Source organism: Chiroxiphia lanceolata, chromosome 5, assembly GCF_009829145.1.
Source record: "Chiroxiphia lanceolata isolate bChiLan1 chromosome 5, bChiLan1.pri, whole genome shotgun sequence".
NCBI classification, from domain to species: Eukaryota; Metazoa; Chordata; class Aves; order Passeriformes; family Pipridae; genus Chiroxiphia; species Chiroxiphia lanceolata.
The window spans coordinates 46,706,124-46,718,956 of NC_045641.1; the positions used below are offsets into that span (position 1 = coordinate 46,706,124).

General features: G+C 43.1%; 1 long non-coding RNA gene across 2 annotated transcripts in view; it reads left to right on the plus strand.

Annotated features, from left to right (window-relative positions):
• The first annotated feature begins 5,882 nt into the window (after nucleotides 1-5,882).
• Nucleotides 5,883-12,833, plus strand: part of LOC116787753 — a 136,941-nt gene continuing 129,990 nt past the window's right edge. For both annotated transcript variants that reach the window (XR_004357437.1, XR_004357438.1), the window contains exon 1: nucleotides 5,883-5,973. This is a non-coding gene — a long non-coding RNA (uncharacterized LOC116787753). The remainder of the gene's footprint in view (nucleotides 5,974-12,833) is intronic.

Here is a 12,833-nt window from a genome sequence, read left to right on the forward strand (position 1 = left end):
GCCAAACCGTACAGTTCCTTACTAGGAGATACCCTAGATACTTAAACTGAAAATACAAAATGGTTGCAGATTATTTGTATATAACGGTACCAGATCTGATACTGCTGAATGCTTAAGACTGACAGGTGCTGTGTCTGTGCTTGCCCACCAGTGCCCTTGTGTCTGTGTGGTCATTACTGGTGCCTGTCAAGAGCTGCGCCTTCTTGTTTGGCTGAGTACAGCCATTTTCATGTAACTTGTGGTGCATCTGGGAGACGCTGATTAACAAATTCTCAAAGAACAAACAAGAAAAAATCTCATACTCTTCCCTAAGCTTCCTGTGCCAGGCACTGGCAAAGATAAGGTATGAGGCTAGAGCAACAAGAAAAAAAATTCTAAAGTGTTTTCAAGATAACTGTGAAATTAGCTGTGAGTCTGAATGTCTCTGTAGCCAAGGAAGTATAGACAGTACCTGTGCACTTCATATTTGTCTCTGGCCCAGCCGTGGTACAAGGAAACTTAACAGTGGAATTATACTCAATGATTTCAAAAGTCATTGAAACCACATCCTTTTTAGCTAATTTTGGCAGTCCAAGCAGTGATACATTTGTGGGACAAAGACCCACAATCCTTCTGATGTGGACAATGATCTGCCATATGTAGTGTGCTGACTGCATAAGTTGCCAATAACACTTTTTGCTAAAGAGCCACTTTTACTAAAACATCTCATATGAGATGTTTTCATTTCTTTGTGTGGAAAGCTACTCTAGAGCTAGAATGCATATCTAATGTTTTCAAAATAAACAGGGAAATTTTGGGGGCAGTTCATATAATAAACTGTGGATTTTTAAGAGTATCTTTGAGATGGCGATGATGACACAAGAAAAAGTATTCTTGGTCCAGAAGGCACCTAAACTTTGAGAGCAAGCTTAGAAACCTCCACTAAAATCTCTAGAAAGTTCCAGGTTTCTCTCTTTTCACCTGGATATAGACAATGTCTGACTAAAAGTGGAGGAAAGAGAAGTGTAGACTGCTGATATTTATTCCTTAGCCTCATTGGTACTTAAAACATTCAGACCTAAACTCAAGTAGAAAGCATCGTTCTCTCTGCTGGACAAACTGTATCATGACTGAAGATGTTTGGTAGAGCAATAACTGCCATGTTTATTTTAGACTATGCCCATTTTGAACCAGTTCTGGTCTCCAAATGCTGGTGCAATATGAACAGTAATGCACATATTTTTTGATGCTGAACCATGTCAGAATTTTGTGAGTGTCTGGCTTGGAGCTCTAAAACTGGCTGATGAATGTCCTAAGCCATCCAGTCTCCATCATGTACTACAGGAGTTCTCTGAAACAACTGCCCAGCTCTGTATTGCCTGCTTTCCCATGTAGCCACTGGCCTAGCTGTAGCAGCAACTGACTTTGGAGGGAGTTTAAAACTATCATTTTACCTCTGAGGAGGTCATTATACCTCTAAGGATCACATGAGATCTGTTCTAGCAGTAGAAACTTCTGTTGTTCTTGTTAGCAGAATCATTTTCTCCTTTAGTTCTAACATGTATGAGTTGCACTACAAATGCTCGTGCCTTGGGCTCTCTCTCTCCTGAATTCACCATTTGTCCTCTCATTCTAGCTAAAAATAGCAAGGCGCACGTAATTGAAAGTTATTGTGGTTCCTTTCCAATTTCTTACACTACAAAGTTCTGTCTCTATATGGAAATCACTGAGAGACAATGTTTCCTCAGCCTATTATTTTTTAAGAATGGTAATTCTGATTTATTCTTTTTGTCCCTAGTTGTCATCTAAGTAACGGAGAAGGAAAGAAATTACACAGTGAAAAGGACACATGAGAAAAGAACACAATTTCCTATACAGGTTATTTACATACAAGTGCCTTTCCTTGTTATAAAAATACATATTAACTCTCACAGGACAGAAGTGTTTCAGAATTAATTTTAAAAAATTAGCACTATAAATAAATACTAGTGCTCAGTTGTATTATTATAACACTACTTACCAGAATGACTGAATACCCAGAGGTGTCCAGCTGGGGATATTTTTTATAATTATCAAGTAGCAGAGAGTGAGCTGTGTTTTCTGAATACCAATTCTTCATATTTTCATAAGGTCTTAGATTGGCCAATCAAAAATTAGGGGAACAAACCCAATTAATCATTTTTTGAAAGCTTTGGGCTAAGTAGAGGGAATTGTCCCCCTAGTTTCATAGCATCTAAACTCAAGCAGTTCTGGGTTTGTGCTGTTCCAGTTCTCATCACTGAACTTCCTTATGAGTCAGAATACTGATGCAATTTGTTATCCAAGTCCACTTCAACAAACAGAAGAGTGCTAGATCTCTCTAGTGCTTTAAGAGTCAGAGCGCTCTGGTCTGCACTCAAGTTTTAAATTTCCAACGTTACACAAGTGTCTGCAGATTTGTCCTCTGGTTATTTTATTACTGAAATACATTCTCTTGACAAGAGAAGTCAGCAAATTAAGGCAAGCTTAAACAGACCCTATGTCATCATACCACAATACCCCAAATTCTTTCCATGACACATTTGCCTTAAAGAAATTGCATGTGGTGCTGGAGGTCACACTCCCACTCTTTCCCAGAGTGTGGGGAAAAAACGTCCCTGCACGGTGTCCAAAATATTTGTCCCCTGAGTCCTATCAGCTCCTCCAGCTTTGAGAAAGCTGTTGACTCCCTGCCTCTCAGCAACAGCAGAAGGAATTGCAAGTCTCCTTCTCCTTGGAGGCATTTGGCCCTGCTCATAGAGCCCCTGTCCAGGCAGGTGCCTGGCACTGTCTCATTCTGCCAGAGCCCATATCCTGCTGCAAGGTGTCCTTCCACAGGGATGTGCTCCACCAGATGCAGGTCACACCCGTTAATCGAGACTGACTTCACATGGGTAGGGCTCACGAATATCTACATAAATGCCATTGCTTGTTTCCATGGTAACTTTGATGCTTCAGAATGGGGAAGACTAAAAAGCCAGGAACAACAGGAGAAATGCAGGGAGCTTATAGCACTTCAGTCACATGTGTTTGAGTTGTCCTGTGCTATTCTGAAGTGACAGAAAACCCAGCTGTGACAGATGACGATACTATGATGATACTCGAACAATGATACTACAATTTCTGCGTTTACCCATCCCATAGTTGATTTTGCTATTTATTTTGTTTAGTTTTGGGGGTTTTTTTAAGGTTCCTTTCTACACCAGGTATTAGGTAAACAACAGGAGCATCGGTGTGACTGCTAGGTCTTGCCACCTCTAAGAAAAGTAAGGAAGTCAGTGGTATGAATGCTTTGAAAGCTATGCCATGCTTTTTAGAAATACAGGGATTTGTGTATAAACCCACATGGAAGTACAATTGGGACTGAATAAGATAAGCATTGCTCTATCTTTTAAAAAATGTTTATCTTCTTAAAGTTGAAATGCACTTCGGTTTCATTTAGTTAATTAACAGTACTTCATTGCTGCTGACCTCTCACACATCCAGTGTCAAGTCATGAAGCATGTGTATTTATTTCACTGTTGAAAGCATTTGACTTTTGTTTCTGCCTTATTTAAGTGGCAGTTGTGTGGCAAACTTCATGGGAAGAGTAGTCTTGTACTGAGCTAGGGAATTGGTAGCTTGTCAGTATTTCATTCTCAACAATGACCAAGGCTTTTACAGTTGCAGAAATGACAAGTCTAGTCACCACCTAATAATCATCTTTGTCAAGAGGTCTCAGGGTAAGGTAAAATGTTAAGGAAACTTCCCTGATCGATCATCCAGGAGCCACACTGGCAGTCACACTCGCACCACCTGAGCTGGGACCGAAGCCCCTTGGCAGCTACACACCCAACACACAGTCAGACCAGGTTTTCTTACCGGCTTGGTCCCAGGTTTCCCGTAGCAGAGTCTCAGACGTCCCGATCCTTAAAATAATTTAATTGTGGTGCAATAACTAAATAACAAAATAACAGCTCGAGCTGGTTTCTCTGAGGAGGGACTGCGAACAAAGGAAACCCTGGACTTTTATCCCGTTACAGTCCAAGCACGCAAAGTCTGGGAGTCCTTGGCTCCTGCCGTGTCTCTGAGTGTCCGGTCCCCTGGCCGGCGCCACGGGTCCTCGGGCCCTTTGTTATGCAAAGGGTCGGCAGGTCACGGCCCCTTGCCTGTGGCTCTCGCCACCCAGAACTCAACCTGCAGCTCCCACTGCAGCTGCACACAGAGCTACCTGCACTGAATGTATTCCTCAACAGCAAAGAAACCAAAATATTTCACATCTAGTCCTTAGATTTCACCGATGATTTACTCTGCTTGTCACTTTTGCCTTCCATCAGTTTAGTCTCTGCATACATAGTACCAGAGTTATTAGGGAGAGTATTGAGAAGGAGATTTGTCTGTCTTAGGGAGTTGATTACAATGCTGTCAATCACTTTAGCAGTGTCCTTTTTGCACAGAGAGTATGACTACTGGGGAGAGTCCACCTCTCAGATCACTGTGTTGTATTTTGTCCTCCTTTCCCAGGAATTGACATCGAGCTTGAGAAAGCCTACTACTTGTTGATCATAAATAGCATCTTTAGGAGGGAGGGAGAAGGAGAGACAGACCTAATGATGACTGAACAATTAACCTGGTTCACCTGCTAATCTCCCTTGAAGATGGGGACCTTAAAGCTGATCTACAATTGAAGGGAAAACCCTAAATACTAGTGCAACTGCTCCTCAAAATCGACATGCTTAAAAAAAATAAATCCCTCTAATATCTCCCTTACACAGATCAGCTGTTTCATGTTTTCTACACTGAAGCTGCTCTTTCTAGTAAATTACTAGGTGGTAGCCTAACCTAGGGACCACAAGGCTCAGCTAATAGAAGCCAGCTCCAGCTGCAGAGGAAAAGATGAAGATGTTTCTTGCCACTGTTGCTGTGTGTTAAGAGCATCTAAGAATGAAAACAACTCTCAAGGATTTACAGCCCTTGCCACACACTGAGTCACAGCACTGAGGATTCAATAACAGGAACCCTCCAGGTCCTTGAAATGCTTCTTTCAATGAGCATCCACTCCATCACACCAAGGCTGAACGTAAACAAACTTTTCTATCCATATACTTATCTCGGCCACATATTGGGTTTTCCTGATAATGCCTTGGCTTCTCTGGAGGAGAAAGCAGTACAGCTACTCCTTCTGCTATTTCAGCATCAGGGATCAAATTAACGTCCCCGAGGGTGGGATATGTTAAATGATCAGACTTTAGAGAGCTCGTCTGAGGGCTTTTTTAAAAACGTGACAATAAATTGGTACCTGTGGGGTTGTGAGATGAACACACATGGAAGAGGTGGAGGGAAGGATGGAGCTAAGGGGCAATGAGTGAGACCTCGCTCAGCTTGGGGGGCATGAGACAGTCGCCGTGGGGGCGGCAGCAGACCCGCTGCTCTGTGCCCGCAGCCCACGTGTTCGGACGGGCGAGATCTTTCCCCGCCGCGCAGCTCCCCAGGCCGCTCGGGCACAGCCTTTTCCCTGCGGGCGCCGTCCCGGCTGCAGGACCGCCCGCGGGCAGGCGATGGGGGGCCGGGAGGGCGGCGGCGCCAGGAGGAGCGCCGCTGCTCCCCGCCTCACCCGCTGCTGTGCCCTGCGGACCGAGAGCGGCAGGTGCGGTACCTGTGGGCTCCTGCTCCGTAGGGGTTCTGCCCGTGACTGCTGAAAAGACTCCCGTGGGTCCCTAGCGCCGCGCTTTACCCCGCGGTTATACCTTCCTATTAGACCCGCCCTGGTGCAATATCCGTGTGCCGGCCCCGCCGCGCTGTTCGCCCCCGCAGTACCTCCCGGCCCCCGCAGAGGGCAGGGCCGCCCTGCGCTGGATGCGGGCTCGGCGCCCCCTCCCAGCTCCGCGCCGGGCTCGTGGGTGAATCCCGGCCCCAAACCGGGCTGCGACTGCGGGGGAGCGGCTGTGCCGAGCTGAGAGCCGGGCGGGGCAGGCGTGGCGGGGGCGGCCGCAGCCGGTAAGTTACCCATCAGCGGGAGCCGTGACCCCCGCGGCCGAAACGGGCTTCCCTCTGCCCGTGCCCATCCTCCGGAGATGGACGCGGCACGGCAGTGGTTTGGTGTACCAGGTTAGGTCCGGTTTGAAGAAGCCTCTTAAATATACGCTGAAGAGGTGCAAAGTGATTTAAATTTCATTTTAGAGCTACATGAAAGCAATATGCCCTTAATGATTTTTCTTAATTGATTATTGTTCTTGGTAATTAAGGTATGACATATTCACCAGGACTTACATTACTTTCTAGGGATAGAAGGCAGAGTTAAAGAAGAAATAGGATGGTACCAGATGACCTCTTTTGTATTGGCCCATTTCCTTCCACTGTGAAAAAAGTAAACTTCCTAAAGCTAAGAACAAGGAGAAAAGTAGTTTAAACTATTTTAGTCAGTATTTATAATCTCTTTCATAAAGGACCAGACCTTCTTTAATCCAGTGTTGTTGTAATTCTGCACCTCTAATAGTAGACTGCATATGACCCTCTAGTCAAAGGTCCAAGTGTTTTTTGACATTTTGCGGTGCCCTGCTGCACCTCTTGGCTGCAAGGAAAGATTATGTAGTGGAGCTCAAGACGGCCAAACAGAAGGATTACTCAGTATTTCTGTTTCAATTCAGGTAGAGCAGGGACTAGAGGTAAAATTCTCCTCATTCATGGTAAGTGTCCTATGAACTTGTCATCTTTTAGTTACCTTTTACTGATCACCAAATTCACTCTCATTTGCCAGAAAAGTTATCTTAAATTTTGAAATAGTCACCTTAACACAAGGTCTGACAGCTGTTGGAGAACAGCCATCCTTGCTAATGTCTCATCTGTGTGAGATAACTAAGAGAAAGTGCCAGACATGACTCCAGGGTGGCTAGGCTGCATGCGGTTTCATCTTCCTGTTCCCTTTGACATGGGTTTTGGAGGAATTTGAAGATACCATCTCAGAGAGAGAGAGAGAGAGAGAGGGAGAGGATTTTAGTGGTTTTTCATGTACCTTGCAGCAGAGAATGTGGGTCCTCCAGGTGCTTACAGGGGCCAGGTGGCAACTTTAGCATTTGGTTTTTATACTTAGATGCTTAAAGGGACATTTTAGCATGGATTCATACACTTGTTTTCACTTTTTGGAAATTCAGGTCAGGCTATTTATGGATTAAAGGAGTTAGCAATGTGATAGGAAAAAAATACCAAGAATAAGGCCAGATGACCTTAAAGCTAATTCAACAGGGTGAGGAATTGTGATCAGAATAGTTATTTGTGGCCACTGTGTAAGGTGTTGATTGGGTTCTGAGCTACTCTGACTATCGTGTTTGTATCTCTTTAACAATAAGAAAATTTCCTATCAGACTCTGGTCAGTTGGAGAGGAAATAAGAACTAAAGGCAACAATGAGGTTTTAAAGCCTCTGTCTCAATAGTTTCCACTCTTTTAGGCTTCAGTGCACAGCAGAGCATGTCCTCAGAGACACCTTTTTCTTCCTTTGTAGCCATTTCAACTTGACAAGAGTTCTGAGACTGTGTTTATGTGTGAAAGGGCTGTAGTTCAGGAAGGAGAAGAATTTTTTGTTAATTTCTGTGGATTCTTTTATCACATTTCTTAGGATTGAGTTACATGGCTTTGTTTTAGCTTTAGTCTTATTTATTAGTTGTTTAATGAAGATGTTTGCTCAGAGTTTTAAATGGACTTACGGCAAGAAGCTGATCAAGTTTGTCTGAGAGAATGGTTTTTTCCTGTTGTGCCATTGAGGACACTGCCTTCTCCTGGGGTAATCTATTAGTTTTGGTAGCATACAACTCTGGTCCTAGGGTAAAAAAAGTTCTCAGTAGGTGGTATAGGCACTACAGATGCCTTTGTTCCTCAGTTTTTCATTGAGAGAGAGACTTCAAACTAAATGTTATGTTCAGTGCAGAGCTGAGAGGTGGAGCAGAGAGCAACATCCCTGGGTAACATCTTCACTAATGAGCCTTCAGGTTGCTGTCCTATAATAGCACTCTGGGTAGGAGAAGGCGTTTGGAGATGTGTTACACCTATGATGCCACCACAGGCGCAACAAGGAGACTTTTGGTGGTTGGTGCTTCTAGTTGCTATGGAAGAGGCCAGGAGAAGTATGTGTGGGCGTATGTCATCCATCTGCAGAAGGGTTCACTGGTCGGAGATCTGGTGATGCATGCTTTCTCACATGCTGTGTCTGGAGGGGGACCTTGGACACTGAATGTATCATTTAAGACTTTATTTGGCTGTCTTCCTAGTGGGTCTGGCTTAAAAATGTCCCTGGCATTTGGAGAAGAGGATGGATGCTAAACTTGTCTGGCTAGCCTTGCTGGGTCCCCTCTCCACCCAGTGAAGACACCACTTCTGTGAGGGCACATAGGAGCGTAAGTCTCTGGGGAAACATTTCCCTCCATTGAAGCCCAAGTAGATAATTTAAGAGCTCAATGTTGGGTAGTATGTGTACATCCTGCCCTTCATCAGTCTGCAGGCATGTCCAGGTTCACTTCAGCTTTGCTACCTGTGCTGAACATTGCTGTAGTGTGCTTAAAGGAGCGAGGACAAGGAAGAGCAAGGTGCTTGTGAAGTCATGGAGTCATTTTCACATGACTGAAACACCTTTTCCTCCCTTTTTCTTATTTTTCCCTAGAGTCTGTTGACTGTTTTTATCTTTCACTTGTTTACTAATGGTAATGACCATTGGCATTTACATCAGAAACAAGGGAACACCCACATTTTGGGGGTATGACATTAAGCAAAAGCAATGGTTCAGGGTTCAAAGACTTTAATAATGTTAGTTAAAGCAGTGTCTGCATAGTTCTTTATGAGCTATTTTAAATATTTATTCTTAAAACATTTTTCTTCATTCTAGCTACTTTATGATGGCTTTTATTTATTCTTCATCTATCACTGCACTGATGTTGTGCTTCTGCTTTTATTATTAGAAAATGTAGTAGAGTGCTATTCTGTTTACTTGAAGAAAAGCAGTATATTCCTGACAAATAGGCTGAAATAAAGCAATAAAGAACAGCATCACAAATCTGCATAAAAGAGAAGTTTGCCAAGTTGGGAAAGAGGTACTTCTACTTTACTCCATGTTTCTGAAATGTTAGGGTTACGTCCTAGCTTAAGCACTGTAGTTTGGATTGATACTCTGTTTCTGATATTAGGTTGAATCTGGTGCCTCAGGAAGGTGTGCAACATGGTGTGGTGAGTAATTACTGAATAACAAGACCAGAAAGAAGGTTTTCCTTGGGTCTGTTGGACAAAGATCTGCTTTTTTTTTCTTCTTTTTTTTTTTTTTTTTTTGTTTTTCTACTTTAATGCAGTGTAATGGGGAATATTTCACATTCAATGTACATGACTTTCTCCTGGGGTCTGTAGGAACATCATGTTTTGTGCCAATTAATTTGGAGTTCAGTGTTTTTGTTTTTCCTTAAAACAAGATCTTCTCAGTTTATAGTAGTTTCATTGTGTACATTTTATGTTAAAACAGCAGAGTATCACCTTCTTTGCCTTCCATGTAGCTTTTCTTAATGGGTATTTCTAGTGTCTACCCTCTTATTTTTTTCTGTTCATTTTGGTCTTTGGTTGCCATGTAATGGGGGAACAAGCTTAAAATGGTTTCAAGAGACTACTTCTTAATGTGAAGACTCTCCAGGGCTGTCGGAAATAACTAACAATTAATGCAAGTACTGTTCTAATGCTCATTTGGAGTTGAGTCACACTGATGCTTGTAGCATGAATCTGTAGTACAGGGAAAACAAGCACCGTGTGCTTGGCACTATACAGCTTCAGATCTGAAGAACCATAAGGGAGATCTTGAGTGGGTGAAGCCCAGGAGGAGGTAGTAAATAAAACAGGACTGGATGCTAATGGGTGTTTGGTATGAGAGAATTAAGCTGAGTAATCTGAGGAGGTGTTGAAGCAGAGGAAAACAAAAACAAAGTCAAATGTCTGCTTGCGACCATATGTGAAGGTTGATGGTTATTTGGTTTGAAATGTATTGGGAAAGCAAGCAGAGATTAACTTGTGGTTTTGCTGAAAATAAAGCATCTAAAATGTGGCTAAGGCAGGGTAGAATAATGAACCTCTAATTTTATTGAGCTGCATGAGTTGGATAAACAACTTGTAAATAAATTTGAAACAAGTATTATCCCATTTTAAGGAACAGTAGCTTTTAAAAGTGAAACTTACAATGGTCACTGTATTTCTTGATTGCTTGGCTGAAGATAAATGGCTGGATTTTAATATCTTTATTAGTGATCTGAACAAGAGCATTGAGAGCACCTTCAGCAAATTTGCAAATGACACTAAGTTGGGAGGGAGTGTCAATCTGCTGGAGGGTAGGAGGGCTCTGCAGAGAACCCTAGACAGGCTGGATAAATAGGCTGAATCTAATGGTATGATGTTTAACAAGGCCAAGTGCCGGGTCCTGCACTTTGGCCACAACAACCCCTGGCAGCGCTACAGGCTGGGGACAGAGTGGCTGGAGAGCAGCCAGGCAGAAAGGGACCTGGGGGTTTGGATTGACAGGAAGCTGAACATGAGCCAGCAGTGTGCCCAGGTGGCCAAGAAGGCCAATGGCATCCTGGCCTGGATCAGGAACAGTGTGGCCAGCAGAACCAGGGCAGTGATTCTGCCCCTGTACTCAGCACTGGTGAGGCCACACCTGGAGTGCTGTGTCCAGTTCTGGGCCTCTCAGTTTAGGAAGGACACTGAGGTGCTGGAGAGTGTCCAAAGAAGGGCAACAAGGCTGGTGAAGGGACCGGAGCGCAGGCCCTATGAGGAGAGGCTGAGGGAGCTGGGGTTGTTCAGCCTTGAGAAGAGGAGGCTCAGGGGAGACCTCATCACTCTACAACTCCCTGACAGGAGGTTGTAGCCAGGTGAGCATTGATCTCTTCTCCCAGGCAACCAGCAGCAGGACAAGAGGGCATGGTCTTAAGCTCTACCAGGGGAGGTTTAGGTTAGACATTAGAAAGAAATTCTTTACAGAGAGTGTGATCAGACATTGGAATGGGCTGCCCAGGGAGGTGGTGGAGTCACAGTCCCCGGAGGTATTTAAGAAAAGACTGCATGTGGCACTTAGTTCCATGGTCTGGTTGACAGGGTGGTGTTGGGTCATGGGTTGGACTCAGTGATCTCAGAGGTCTTTTCCAACCTGGTTGATTCAGTGATTCTGTGACTTTGCTTTCTGAGATTGTAAAGCTGCATTATGTGAAGAGGTGGTTATCCTGAAACTGGGGGAAAGACATAACCAACGAGTACAGAGCGTAGGAGTTTCATACTCTGGGAATAAACGTGACAATGGAAAGACGCAGGAAACTTCTTTAACTTCTAGACAGTGTTTTACTGTTTACTTACAGGGAGGAAGTATAGATTCACTGCTACAACAGTAAGAAACTATGAAAACCACCAAAGCTGAGATAGAAAATCTGTGATTAATTTTATCTTAATAGGCATGTGGTGATCCACAGAAAGTGCCAGAGATTTTTTATTTCAAATTAATTGTTACTTGAGTACTTTCTAAGTAATAAAGCTGAAATTATTTGTAACAGAGCTCAGCTGAATTAGATGGATCTATACCAGCAGAGGATTTGCTTAAGTTTCCTGTTCTGTCTTAATTAGAACAACTGGGAAACTGTTATTTTCATGTTGTAATTCACTGGTTGTTTTAAGAGCTCATTCCCAAACAATGTGCTAATTGGCCTGAAATAGTGCAGTGAATGTGGTGCCCCCTTGTGATTCGAAGTTGTGGATGATCTATTTATTAGTGGTTTCAAAAATTAAACCTCTCATGCATGTTTTAACTGTGCTTCTGTAAGGACTGAGTGAATAAATGCATGATATTTTGAAACACGGTGTTCAGAGAGATTGCTCTGCATTATGTGATTGCTGGGCAAATTAGACTTGCAGTGAAGATTTCCTTGCAGCTCCTGAGCTGAAGTTTTTGGCACACCAGCATAGAGTTGCAAAGATGCGATAGAAGGTAGGACATATATCCTGGTCTAATTTTGCAGTAAACTAGAAACAATTTAGCAACTTCTAATGGAAAAGCAAGATGGATACTTAGAGGAGTGCAGCATATAAACAGGTACCTGAAACTTATGAATTGAGTTACATTTTACATAATTGTTCTGTATGTTCTGTGCTAAGATGCTATACTTTTATATTGACACTGCTTCACTGCATTGTAGAGTTTTAAAAGAGGAGCTGGAAAGAGTTTTGACTTTTTATAGCTTAGTAAAGGATGATGAACACTTCAACAGTTTTGAATTTAGATTGACAGTTTTAACTAGATGTTCCTGAGAAGCTCATCAGGGACACAAAATTGATTAAGACCTTCCTCCCTCCCCTCCTGTCCCCCTCCCCTATTTAGGTTTCAGAATCAACTGGATTAGCTGAACGACTCTGTTTTTAATTTTTCAGATTTGCTCAGGCTCTCTCCAGAGTAAGGAAGATGATATTGCATTGGATTTCATTTGGTCCATGTCAATGATTTCATGACTGTGAGAATGGAGAATGTGTTTTGTTCTTAAATTAAAGCTTATGTTTTTGGTATGGTGAGGTCCCACACTCAAGGAGCAATTTCTGCAGTGAGTGAACACCTACTGCGTGGTTGTGTGCCAAGATCAATGGTTGCATTCCTGCTGCTGAAACTTTCCTGCCTTGGGACTCGTCATCTCTGGGCCGACTCTAGCATGAGAGACATTGAAGGTGGATAGTTAGATGTTTTGCTGATGAATAATGATTCAATTATGTAATTTAACTATAATATCTGCTAATGGGAATGAAGTGCAGAGTAAAAGAGACATCGTAGGCCGGTATCTGTGAAATGTGAATTAATTCAAACGA